This window comes from Eublepharis macularius, chromosome 5 (assembly GCF_028583425.1).
Source record: "Eublepharis macularius isolate TG4126 chromosome 5, MPM_Emac_v1.0, whole genome shotgun sequence".
Taxonomy (NCBI): Eukaryota; Metazoa; Chordata; class Lepidosauria; order Squamata; family Eublepharidae; genus Eublepharis; species Eublepharis macularius.
Genome location: NC_072794.1, coordinates 31751627 through 31764308, shown reverse-complemented (window position 1 = coordinate 31764308; position 12682 = coordinate 31751627). Strand labels below are relative to the sequence as shown.

The 12682-nt window shown below is 41.4% G+C and overlaps 1 protein-coding gene across 1 annotated transcript in view; it reads left to right on the top strand.

The window, feature by feature from the left end:
* Positions 1-12682, top strand: part of NMNAT2 (nicotinamide nucleotide adenylyltransferase 2) — a 90235-nt gene that overhangs the window by 37411 nt on the left and 40142 nt on the right. The gene's annotated exons all lie outside the window — the stretch shown is intronic.

Here is a 12682-nt window from a genome sequence, read left to right as displayed (position 1 = left end):
AAAGAGGCAGTAATATCTCTCATTTGGGGACTTTATACAATAACTTTATTTTACAAATTTTGTGGAAATCAACTTTTTTTACATTAGCAATTTATAGTGGATATATGGTATATTTTTGTTATTGTTGTGAATTTATTGGGTGTTTGTGTATTCAAAATCTAAAAATTCTTTAAAAATACAAAAAATATCATGAGCAGTGACTTTGGCTTGCTACAATGTAAAAAGCAGCAGTTACATCTCTCTTCCCCTATGAGACAGAGAGGCCATGGCTTAGTGGGAGACCATGTGCTTTGCATGCAGAAGGTCCCAGGTTTGATCCCTGGCAACTCCATTTAAAAGGATCAGGTAATTGACAATGTGGAAAATTTGTACCCTGGAGAGCTACCGCCAGTCAGAGTAGACAGCAGGGACCTTGCCAGGCTGACTCACAATAAGGCAGCTTCATGTGTTCGAGAGGTGATAATTTAGAATCGATTCATGTGTGCTGGAAGAGAACTCAGCTGCAAGAGAACAGGAAGAAATCCATTAAGATGAAAATAAATGAAGAAAAGGAAAAGGCAGAGAAAGGCAGGACCTTTGCTTTAAAGGAGCTTACTTCCGAGCAGATACATAGAATATTTTCTGCAGGGAAAGATTTTTATTGCGTTGTGTGGAACTCTTGTTTCCATTCGGCTTGTAGCTGAATGTTGAAAAGAGGTCTTTCAGCAGGGCAAAACAGGGGGGAAATGTAGTGTAGAATCATCCTGTGTTAGCAAAAACACAAATGTGGAAACCACAGTCAGCAAAAAAGGCATGAGGAGAAGTCTCGTATTTATTTGTACCAGCTCTGAGCAGGGAGTTGTGAGAAAGGGCTTCTGTTTATACAGGTCTCCCTTCCTTGCCTTTAACTAACTTTATTCTCCACTTCCTTTTTGATTCAGTGGTGGTGGTGGGGGGGTTATCTCAGGGTGTCAAAATGCCAAGAGCAATCTATTGCTTTTGTTCTGACAATGTGAATTAATTTCCATGGCAACGCCAGCTCTGTTCATGACTGCTGGCTTTCCTGTCTAGGGTCCACCCAAAGTGAACAGTATTCCCCTTTTTTAAAAAAAAGTACTTAAAGCAGAACAGACAGCTTCTTAATTGGAACAGTGCCAGCTTGGGTTGCATTAATAGATTTTAAGATGCAGGGCCTTTATTTCCCATCTTCAGTCTTCACAGAAACAGTGAAATTAGTTTGACTTTTACGTGACCTGTGACCAGGGGTGGCCGAGTAGGGTTGCATGTTAAAAGCAAAGCATCTTCCCCAGTGCTTCTGTGTTATGAGGTGGAGGCTAGAGGAGAGTTTCTCTCCATTAAATCTTCTCCGGTGGCTGAATTCAGATTCTGCATCTCTCAGGGGAGCTTCTCTCTGTGCAAGGGAAAATATAACTCTAGCCTCTTGTGTCACTGTGCAGGTTAAAGGGAGGTCAAGGCCAACATTTCCTAACAAAAGATGCCACTTTACTCCCGTGAAAATATGGGTCTGGTTTTGCTCTGAGCACATAAATTTCCCCCAAGTTCAATTCACAGTACTTTGTTTTAAAGGCCTTCATGGACTAGGACACATCTATGGAAAGGACCATCCCTTCCGAAGTGTACCAGTTAAGGACCTCACACTGCCACCTGCTGGTTGCTCCCTCCTACTTAGGATGGCCCACCCATCTTCAGCTATAGCCCATTTATTTTCCATTATAACTCCCACCCCATGTAACAGGTGTAGTCCCATCTCTCCTCTCTGTCCCCTGTACTTGCTCAATGAAGAAGTAAGAGGATTAATGAAGGTGGACAACAGAACAGATGTTTCGACGTCACTTCCAGGCGAGCACCTGGAAGTGACATCACAGCATCTACAATACTCCCCCTCCCCAGGCACTACCCCCTGAACACTCCCAGAGGTTGCCAACACAGGGCTGGTAGACTCCCTGTGGAGATGACGGGCACATTATCTCAGGCGTATTCAAGAGGCACTGCAATGCTCCTTTATTTGCTCAGGCTTTTTATGGGCGTAGGCTGCAGGAGAGGGTTATATGCAGTATTATTTGAGTTTGTATTTTTTTATTTGAATGTATAAGTTGCCTTGAGCTTTGGGAGAGGGAATGTATAATTAATTAATTAAATGTTTGCAGTACGTGCTTGCTTGCTAACAATGTGTAAAAATAGTTATAACATATAAGAAAATATAACCACAGTGTAGCATCAATAGTGCAAATTTACAGCTTACCGACCAGTCACAGCCAGCCTCACCCAACATGTACTACTTTTTCCGTTTTTACTGGAGGCAGGCAACACTAGTGTTGCAAACCTCCAGGTGAGGCCTGGAGTTCTCTCAGAATTACAACTGATCTCCAAAATTATATAGATTAGTTCCCTTAGGGAAAATCGCAGATTTGTAGGGTGGACTGTATGGCATCACATAACAACAACAACAACCTTTGATTTATATACCGCCCTTCAGGACAACTTAATGCCCACTCAGAGCGGTTTACAAAGTATGTTATTATTATCCCCACAACAAACACCCTGTGAGGTGGGTGGGGCTGCTCAGCTCCCTCCCATCTCCAAACTCTTTCCTGCGCAGCTCCCCACCCTGCAAGCAGATCAACCACAGACTGACGGGTTTTCCAAATGAAACAGGAAGCTAAGGGGAACCTTGTATTTATTTACCCTATGGCATTGCTTATGGAAATATCCTTGATACTGATTGTACTAATCTCACACTGTGTAATCCGTCTTGAGTCTCAGTGAGAAAGGTGGACTATAAACCCCTTGTTCTATCCCTGGGCTTTTACCAACACTCTGCACCCAAAATGTGCTCAGAAGCTCTAAGATGTCTCCTGTTAGTGGTAGCCCAGTTAGTAGGCCTGGACAATGGTACTTCCTCCTGAAAAACTACACATCTTATTTTGCTGTTGTTGTTTTTGAGTCACTATGCAGCTTTCTGGAGGAAATCCACTAATTTCAGCAGTCATCTTGTACTCATGCTCATTTCTGAGGTGCAAGGAACTTCTACCTGAAAGTCTGGATAGCTGCTCCCAGTCTGCATAGTACTGACCTTGATGGACCGATGGTCTAAGGGCCAAGCTACAAGTGATGAATGATACTTGAATGGCAAGTGAACAGACTCACATGTATTCCTCCCTGTTCACTTGCACTCCACTTGCACTCCACTTGCACTCCACTTGCGCTCCACTTGATCAAGTGGAGCGCAAGTGGAGTGCAAGTGAACAGGGAGAAATACATGTGAGTCTGTTCACTTGCCATTCAAGTGTCATTCGTCACTTGTAGCGTAGCCCTCAGGCAGCTTCGTATACATATATGTAAACCTGGATGTGTGGATTTTTAAAAAATATATTTATTAGTGCAAAACAAAAAAAGAACCCCCCCCCCAAATGCTGGCAACAAAACAAAAACACTGTTGGCAAATCTGTACATACACTTCTATAAATGGTTTCCAGATATCTAAATATGAGTCCATATGCAACTGATGCCTATATGCAATACATTCAATTGTTGATAAATCTATAAGGTCCTCAATCCAATTAATTACAGGAAGTGGATTTTGTCTTTCCAGTGTTGTAGTATACGTTTTTTTAGCCACTATAAGGGCACAGAGAGTCCATTTCCATTGACCATTAGTTAGGTTCCAAAAGACAGGCAAATAGTTTAAAAGTACATTAACATCCTCAAAAATAAATGAGTATTTTAATACAAAATTAAATATGGGTAATGATGATGATTTCCTCCCAGAAAGCTGAATGACTGGACATGTCCAAAGCATATTGTAAATTATACCACCAACAATTAGACACTATACTTATCCTTTAGTGAAAAGGCACTGTGGTATCCAATATACCCGGCCTAAACATACATTTTTGCTGAATAAGTCACAGTTTTAAACCATAGCAGCAACAGTTATAGGGCTTAAAGTGTTATCCTGTTGCTTTGGCAGAATTGGATACTCTAGCTCACTATTCCATTAATCTCTGAGATTCTATTTATCATATTTATTGACCAACATCAAATATTTGTAGACAAATACTGTAGGTTTTGTTTTCTGTGTTCATTCAATAAGAGTTTCCAAAAGCGGGGGAGATTCTGAAGCACTCAAAGCTGCCGGGCCATTTTTGAAATATTTATAAATATTGCAATTGTAAATACTGCCATTCAGCATCAGCTGGCAAATCATATCTAGACCTCTGCTGAGAAAATGACAAAAAAAATCATCAATTGATTTAAGGTAAAAATTCCCATGTCTGTCCAAGCCTTCTATTAAAAAGATTTCCTACCAATTTTTAAATCTGAATTGGACCATGTTAGTTTAGCATGTGAGAATAATTCAAATAGATATTGTCATGATGTTATGTGCCATACTTCTCCAGCTGCATAAATTGCAAGAGGAACAAAATTCATTTTAAATCTGGATGTGTGGATGACCTGCTAGTAAGGACAGACTTGAGGTGTTGCTGTTATCTGATCTTCTTATAAACCAGTGTGTGTAATGATGCACACTGAGATGCAAAACAAGGAGACATCAAATTCAGTTTTAGGATAATTATTAGCAAGCACTGATAGGTTGGATATGTCATGTGTGAGCCCCATCCATGCCAATTTTGATTCTGTTCTGCTGAACACAATGTATCTTGCTATAGCTCAATATCACTTTGCTTGTGTCATAACTATTATTTTCTCAGGCTTTCACAGGTGTTTATCTGTTGGATTGTAACAGCTTCCAGTGTTTATAACCTTGTGCTCATTCCCAGACAGTGCTGTGTCTTGCTTCCTAGTAACTCAACGTGATATCACAAATATGTGAAACGTTCTCACACCAAGAGAGTGCCAAAGTATTGTTTACGGTTGGGAGGGGGGGAGAAAGGAGTAAACTAGAATGGTAAAAGAGAAGTTTCTCTCACATGATGTTATTCCTATCAACTTCTACTCTTGCTGCTTAGATGCCTACCTTGCCTCTAAGTAGTCCTATGGACCTGTATATGGAAATGATCTGATTTCTGAATAAAAGCCATTTGACCAAGCCCTTGTGTCTTTCTGCAATGGTCCAGAGATCTGTCTGCTGTATCCTGCCATCCATAGCCTGACAGGATATTCTTCTAATAACTGAAAACAAACCCACATTGACAAAGGAGTATTCTTATGCCTGTCAATAATAAACGGGGGAGGCATATTTGTATTGGAAAACTGGTGGAAGTGAGAAGAGATTACCCCTCCCCCATGCCTACTAATTTCCCCCGTTTTTTCCTCATTTAAGGTTTATGTTTGGGTTCTGAGCCTAACGGGGTGGTGGGGTGGGATGCGGTTAAGAATTTCACATTTCCTTGTAATGGTTATTTTCACTCAGACAATTCCACAGACTCCAGTTATCCATGTGAGATGTGCAAATCTCCAGCAGGCCCTCATAAACAATGAGAGTGAGAATTGTTTCATCCAGCACCTGACATTCTAGAATATTCTGTGGAAAGTCCAAATGGCATCTCTGTCAAAGATTTAGATGCCAGGGGAGTGAAAATTGGTGGAAGGAACATTAACAGTTTGAGATATGCAGATGGTTTCACATTACTGAAAGAAAAGAGTAAAGACAAATGGTGATGAAGGTTAAAGAAGAGCACACCAAAGCAGGGTTACAGCTGGACATCAAGACAACAAAAGTAATGACTACTGAGGAATTACAAAATTTTAAGTCTGACAATGAAGAAATTGATCAAGATGGGTAGCTGTGTTTGCCTGTGGTAGTAGAAAAGAGCAAGAGTCCAATACTCTTCTTCAGATACAAGTATCTGAAAAAGATATTTTTCAGATGTCTGAAGAAGTGAGCTGTGGCTCATGAAAGCTCATACCCTACCACAAATTTTGTTAGTCTTATAGGTGCTACTGAACTCTTGCTCTTTTCTAATGAAGGAACTGAAATTGTTAAAAGATTTTCTGTTCCTTGGCTCAATCATTGACAAAAAGGGAGACTGCTGCAACCAAGAAATCAGAAGGAGACTTCGAAAGGCCAGCCATGAGGAACCTAGAAAAGAGCCTTAAAGAAGAGCCACTGGAGACAAGAGCAAGATAATTCATATCATAGTATTCCCTGTTATTATGTATGTATGTGAAAGTTAGACAATGAAGAAAGAAAACTGACAGGAAGAAAACTGATCCACCTGAAATGTAGTGTTGGAACTGCTTTGGGGGTCATTAATATATAGGGTCACTATAAGTTAGGGCCAAGCTACACATGATGAATGACACTTGAACGGCAAGTGGATTGAGTGGAAGGCAAGTGAACAGGGAGAAATACACTTGCTGTTCAAGTGTCATTCGTCATGTGTAGCTTGGCCCTTAGAAGCAGCACATAACACACACAACCTTCTGAGCAATGAGTTCTGAGTTGGATTGCAGGAGATTGTGGCAGGGGGAAGGTGAGGGACTCACCCAAGCTTTTTAGGCTACGAAGTTAAGAGAACTTGCTGGATAACTAGAGGGCACTTCAGTAACTCCAGCACTGTAGAGTTATTTGCAGATAGATGTTTATTGACTGGAAAGACTCTGCCAGCAAACATTAAGGACAGAAATTCAACCATGTGAAGCTTTTGACAACAGAAAACTCAAAGCCAACGGATAAAAACTTAAGACTGACAGTCTTTCCCAATGTGAAGCTGCCTTGCATACAGGTACGTGGAGTTTCGGCAAGGACTGCCAGGATGAAATTAAAATGGAATGACAGCCTGTGTTCTGCATTGAAATGCTTTAGAAGACTTAATGTACAGTCTTTTTTGTTATGTAAAAAGGCAGCATTTATATTTGATTGTGTCCCCCCAAGCTCATTCTGTCACAGAGTTTTGCATCAGAGATGCACCACGTTGAGGGGAAGGGGGGGGGCAGGATTACGCTGTGATTCTAAGACATTTGCCATTTGAAACCATTTCTGTGCATTGAACTGCAAGTGGTACTAATAATATTTTTTTAACTTCGTTTATACCCTGCCTTTCTCCCCAGTAGAGACCCAAGGTAGTAGTTGTAGTTTAGTTATTACAATCATTTGACCAGCATAACTTAAAATCAGACGATTCACTTGTCATCAGTCGGTAAAATCTACCATCAGCAGGTTAATAACGGCAGAAAAGTATTTACACGCAGATGGAATTAAGAACAGATAAAAGTAACAATATAACAGGAAAACATTTAAAATTATGCCCACTAGTTTGTATCCCCCCTAAACAGTGGCTTTATATAGATTGGCCACTGATCCATTTTATGCTTCTTATGAGCAAGAAAAAGCATGTGCTGTTGTTCCATGCTTTTTCCTGCCCGTAAGCAGCATTTCCACGTAAGCTTGGTTTGAGCTGCCTGGAAGACTTTCAAGAAGGGGGAATATGTACTTTAAATGGTTTAATTGGTGGAGAGGGCAGTGGAGTAAAATATGTTCTGTTGTTTCCACTTCTCCTCTTCCACAAGTGCATAGTCTCTCTTCCCATGGGATCTTCTTGAAACGCCTCTCTGCTTCTACTGTAGGGAGGGCTTGCCATCTGGCAAGAGCGAAGGCTCTCCGCTGTCTGGGGATCTCTAATTGCAATAAATATTCTGCTGGGGCAACTATGTATTTGGTTCATAATGGAGCCAGGAAAGTTGGTGAGCTCCCTACGTCTCTCTGGTGCTTGGTGTCGAGTATCCTTTGTTTTACCTGCATCTTTGCTTGATCATACCCCACGTTTAAAATCATTTGGAGAAGAAAATCCCAGGGTGGCCAGTTTATCATTTACGGCCTTTTCCCATATGGACTTGAAACTATCCTTGATTATCAGGTGACCCAAGGTACTATTCTCCTGTCCTCCATTTTATCCTCACAACAACCCTGTGAGGTAGGTTAGACTGAGAGATATAACTGGCCCAGGTCACCCAGCAAACTTCCATGGTAAAGCAGGGATTTGAACCTGGTTCTTCCAGGTCCTAATGTGACACTTTAACCGCTATACCACACAGACTCTCTGATCATTTATATCACACTGTGAAGTCTTTTGGATATTTACCTCTGTAATCCATACAACCCTATTAGGTAGATCTGCACTGTTAGCTGTGTGTTGGAAATGGGAGTTGAGACAGAGAGCAATGTGTCTAAAAGCCAGTTGTCTAGTAATGCCATGTTGGGGGAGATTTGAGCTGACAACTTTCCATCACATGATCAGCCACTGCATTAAATGAGCAGTCATATAATTTAAGGCATTTTCATCATGAAAAGCAACCAACAGACTTTACCACCATTTTTGCTATTACTTGTACAGAATAGATCCAGAGGAGTTATCCGTGTTAGTCTGTAGTAGCAAAATCAAAAAGAGTCCAGTAGCACCTTTAAGACTAACCAATTTTATTGTAGCATAAGCTTTCGAGAATCAAGTTCTCTTGATTCTCTCAAGTTCTCTCAAGAGAACTTGATTCTCGAAAGCTTATGCTACAATAAAATTGGTTAGTCTTAAAGGTGCTTCTGGACTCTTTTTGATTGTACAGAATAGAATATTAAGAATATTGCTAGTACAGAATAGAAAACATAAAACGTTCCTAGTAGTAGTGCAGAATAGAAAACATAAAAGAGTCACTCTGGCCAACATACAGTCTGGGCTATGGGGATGTATTTCCACTTCCCCAACTGCTTGTCTCTCTGCAGAGGAAAAGATGTGAGCATATCTTTTCCTCATGGTTGAGAATAGAGATGGGCACAAACCGAAAAAAACCCAAACCATGTGGTTCGTGGTTCATCAAATTTCACAAACCACGAACTTTCAGGAACCTGCCCCTGGTTCGCAAACCGGTTCATTTGGTTCATGAAAACGTTACTTCCAGGTTAGAAAATAGTCACTTCCGGGTCAGCAGAGGGTCACTTCTGGGCCTGCAGAAGGTCTGCAGGAAGTCCATCCCCTGTTGCCTCACAGGAAGGCAAACCGTGGTTCACGAACCACGAACCGGCCTGGTTCATGCTTAATTTTGGTTTGTATTTCGGTTCATGCCCATCTCTAGTTGAGAAAATAACACTGGGAGGGAGTTGATTTTTAGGAGCCACTTTCCCAGTTTTGATTGAAGCCTCTCAAGATTACTTTTCATTTAAAAACAACAACATTGGAACAACAAAATGAATATTTGTTATAAGGACATGGGAAGAGGGTAGGAGATGGTTAATTGAAAGGTTTTAGATCCCTTTCGAGTTTTCACTTTGTGATTAGAACAACCTTTCAGTCTCTAGTTGACAGTGTTGTGGCTTGTAACATGGGTTTGAGTCAAACCTTAAGCTTACATGCTCTAGTAATGGATGCACCTTTGTAGGGTATTGTCAATTTCAATGTAGTTGCCCATTTTTGGCCAATTTGTGGGGAAATGGTAGCTTGGGCTCCTCCCACCCAGTCTTTCTGTTGTACTCTCATCTCCTACTTCCCCTCCAGGCTGCCATGCCTGACCCCTGGAGTCCAAATTGCCCCAGCGGTTGATGGAATGGAGCAGGAGACTCTTCCACTGCCTCTCTTCCTGCTTCTTCAACTTGAACCTCCAAAAGTTACATCTAATGTTGGAGTTGCAAGGTTGGCAACCCAAGACTGCTGTGGGTTTTGTTTTGTTTTTTTAAGCAAAACTAGAAAATCAGATGCTTCTTCACTGCTCCAGTTGGCACTACCCTTGGTTCCAAGCACCAGTCCCCAAGTCATAAGGACGAAGGGAATGTGGCAACCCTACAGACTTATGTCATAAATGTCTTGTATGATTTTAATGTATGGTTGCTACTTCTGACAGGCTTTGCAGGCTGCCCTGAGATGCTATTTACAGTGAGAAAGGTGGCATTAAAACGTTTCAATAAATGACAACATAGAAAGCATAGAAACCAACTCAAGAAGGAATCTGTGCCATCTTTGGCTGAAAATAAAAATAACTTGCTGCATCCCAGGGCAGATGGTATGAATGAACCCTGGTGGTGGCAAATAGAGTGAGTGACTAGGACTGATCTCAGAAGAATCCGTCACGTCTTTTGCTCAATGCCATCTGTTATCACCCCGTGATTTCTGTGTAGTAATTACCTGGCTCTTCCATTTGTAAGCAAACTCAGGATAGCTTTATTAATATTAATATTAGTGTCGTCACTTCATCAAAACAGAGCTTGGGCAAATCATTGTATGAGTTACAGATTAGATTAGAATAAAACAGATTTTTAAAAGGAAAAAATTCACTGCCTCTTCTAAGATGGCACTTGCTACATTCATTTTTTTCTAACTACTTTTAATTGACACAATTCACTTTTGAAAAAAAAAATCAACTTCTTGATTTAATCAGGGTTTCCTTTATAGTTAATCAAAGGGCTTTTAATCAATTAATCAAACTGATCAATCAATTGAAACAATACAGCCACCATTTTATATTTTAAATTTATAACCATCTCTTGAGTCTCTTTGGAGCAACCTCTTCCTGATACAGTCCCTGCATAGACCCTCAAACACCACATCAGTTGCAAGTAATTATGTCCTTTTTGCACCTTGGTTTGAAAATTAACAGTTACGGTGTTGCATCCTGAATATTTACAATGTGTAGTGTGGAATGCAGGTTTATTATATCATACAGTTGCGATGGCTGGCCTATATTCAGACTGTGTCAGTAGGATAAGGCTTTTCTGTTTTGTTTTGCTTTTTTAAAAAACAGTTCCTTAGTACAATGATGGAGCCAGCAGACAAACACAAAAGAGTATGTATAGTGTGTGACACGTGCAAATCTTTAGCAACACTGTGCAACAGGCCACTAAATCATCTTTATGTATAAAAAATATGATGTAAAGTTTGCTGCAAGAAATCCTGTGCTGCTAACTGGCTATAGAGGCTTCAGTGTATTTAATGACAAGGCAGTTACAGGCAGAGACGTGTCTACTTCTTGGGACTAGCTTGTGTTCTGAATGAAACCAGATCCCACAGGAAGCTATGGTGTCATGATGACTCATCTGTTAGCTGGTCTCTAGCCATCCTGTGTGAGGTTTCCTTGCTTCTCTCTCTTTCAAAAATCCTCTGAGAACTTGGGATGGGGGTGGGGAACAACATAACAAGAGACAGGAAAAAAGCCGAGGTGTTTTGTGAGCAAGTGAGAGATCTCCCGGCAGGGAATCGCAGCTCGGATTCCCCCCACCCCTGTCTCTGAGCTGAAGGAAAACCAGCTGATTGGATTTTTGAAAGAGAATCGGTCTGTCTTTAAGAGGATCTCTTTGAAAAACAATCTTTTCAGTTGAGCAGCTGTTCTTTGCAAGAAAATCCACTTTTGATTGGAGAGCGGGGGTAGTGGTTAGACTACCATTCCCAGCAAAGATTGTGGGACCAATCGAGTGCGAAGTAAAAAGGTGAAAGATTTACAAGATCTGAAGAGAAACCAGAGTTCGTCTTGTGTGTTCTGACTCTTAAATAACCAGAGCTGGCTGCAGGATTCCATAATCCAAACAAGGGACAAGTAGGGGCCCCCACTCTGCTGTGCTCCCACTCTTGCTCATAGATATATACACCGAACTAGAGCAGCTGGTTCCAGTGAGGGTTGCCAACTCATGCTTGGGAAATTCATGGAGATTTGAGGGGATTTCATGAGGAGAGCAGGGAGCTCAATGGAGATGTGATACCATGTCTTGTGATGTCACTTTCAGGTCACTGGTTGGCTCATCCAACTCTTCTCCTTCCTGTGAGGTCATTGCCACCAAAGCTGAAAATTTATATTTCTCACCTCTTGTCGTTTCCCCCCACCTTACATAACTTGCAGAACATGAGTTCTATATTGGATATGTAAAACATGAGTTCTATATGTCATGCTGACATTTTGATCTTCAATATTTGTGATGGTATGATTGGCTACTATGCAGTTATGTCCCACTCAGCCAAAAATCAAAATCCTCTTCAGGTTATTCTCAGTGTTAAGGAGAAAAATGCACTCTGAAGAGCCATAGGACACCAGGTACCAACGGCAGGCCTATCCCTCTCTCAATCCCTAAACAGCTTCTGGCCTTTTGTGTCTTTATAGCTGACAATCAATAACTTTTTCCTGGTCTCTATGGTATACCATAGGAGAAGTGGAAGTCATTCCAGGACTTCTATTTCTCATAGACTGGTATCGTATGCTCGCCTCAGTACCATTTCCTCCAGGGAAACATAGCTTGGAGATGAGTTGAAATTCTGGGAAAACCAGAATGGCACCATCTTAAGGTTGGTAACCCTATTTCAAACCACAATACATACACAGAGCTAAGGCATCTTGTTCCTCTATCTCCTTCTCCTCTATTGCCAGGACCTCCTCCTTTTCATTTTTTTTGTCTCAACCTGGTGTTGAATGTGTGAGCTGCACTCATCCCCTGCCAGCATATCTCTCCCCTTCCAACCTGGGCTGATGAGAGCAGAGGATGTCGTGTGGAAGACAGTAGCCTTGCCCATGCGCACCTTTGGTGCCAGGAAGCATGGTGGCGGTGGCAGCAGATGTTTAAACATTGCTGGGGGGGAAGCAGGGTGGGAATAGATGCAAAGGGAGGTTAAGGAGCCCTGGTGACTGGAAGAGGTAGAAGAAGAAGCAGCCATGGTGGGGCCCCTCTTTTGGGATTTAGATGCCTGTGACAGATACTGGGCCTAGACAGGACATTTTGAAGGTCTAGCAGAGAAAATATTTCCAATCTGATATA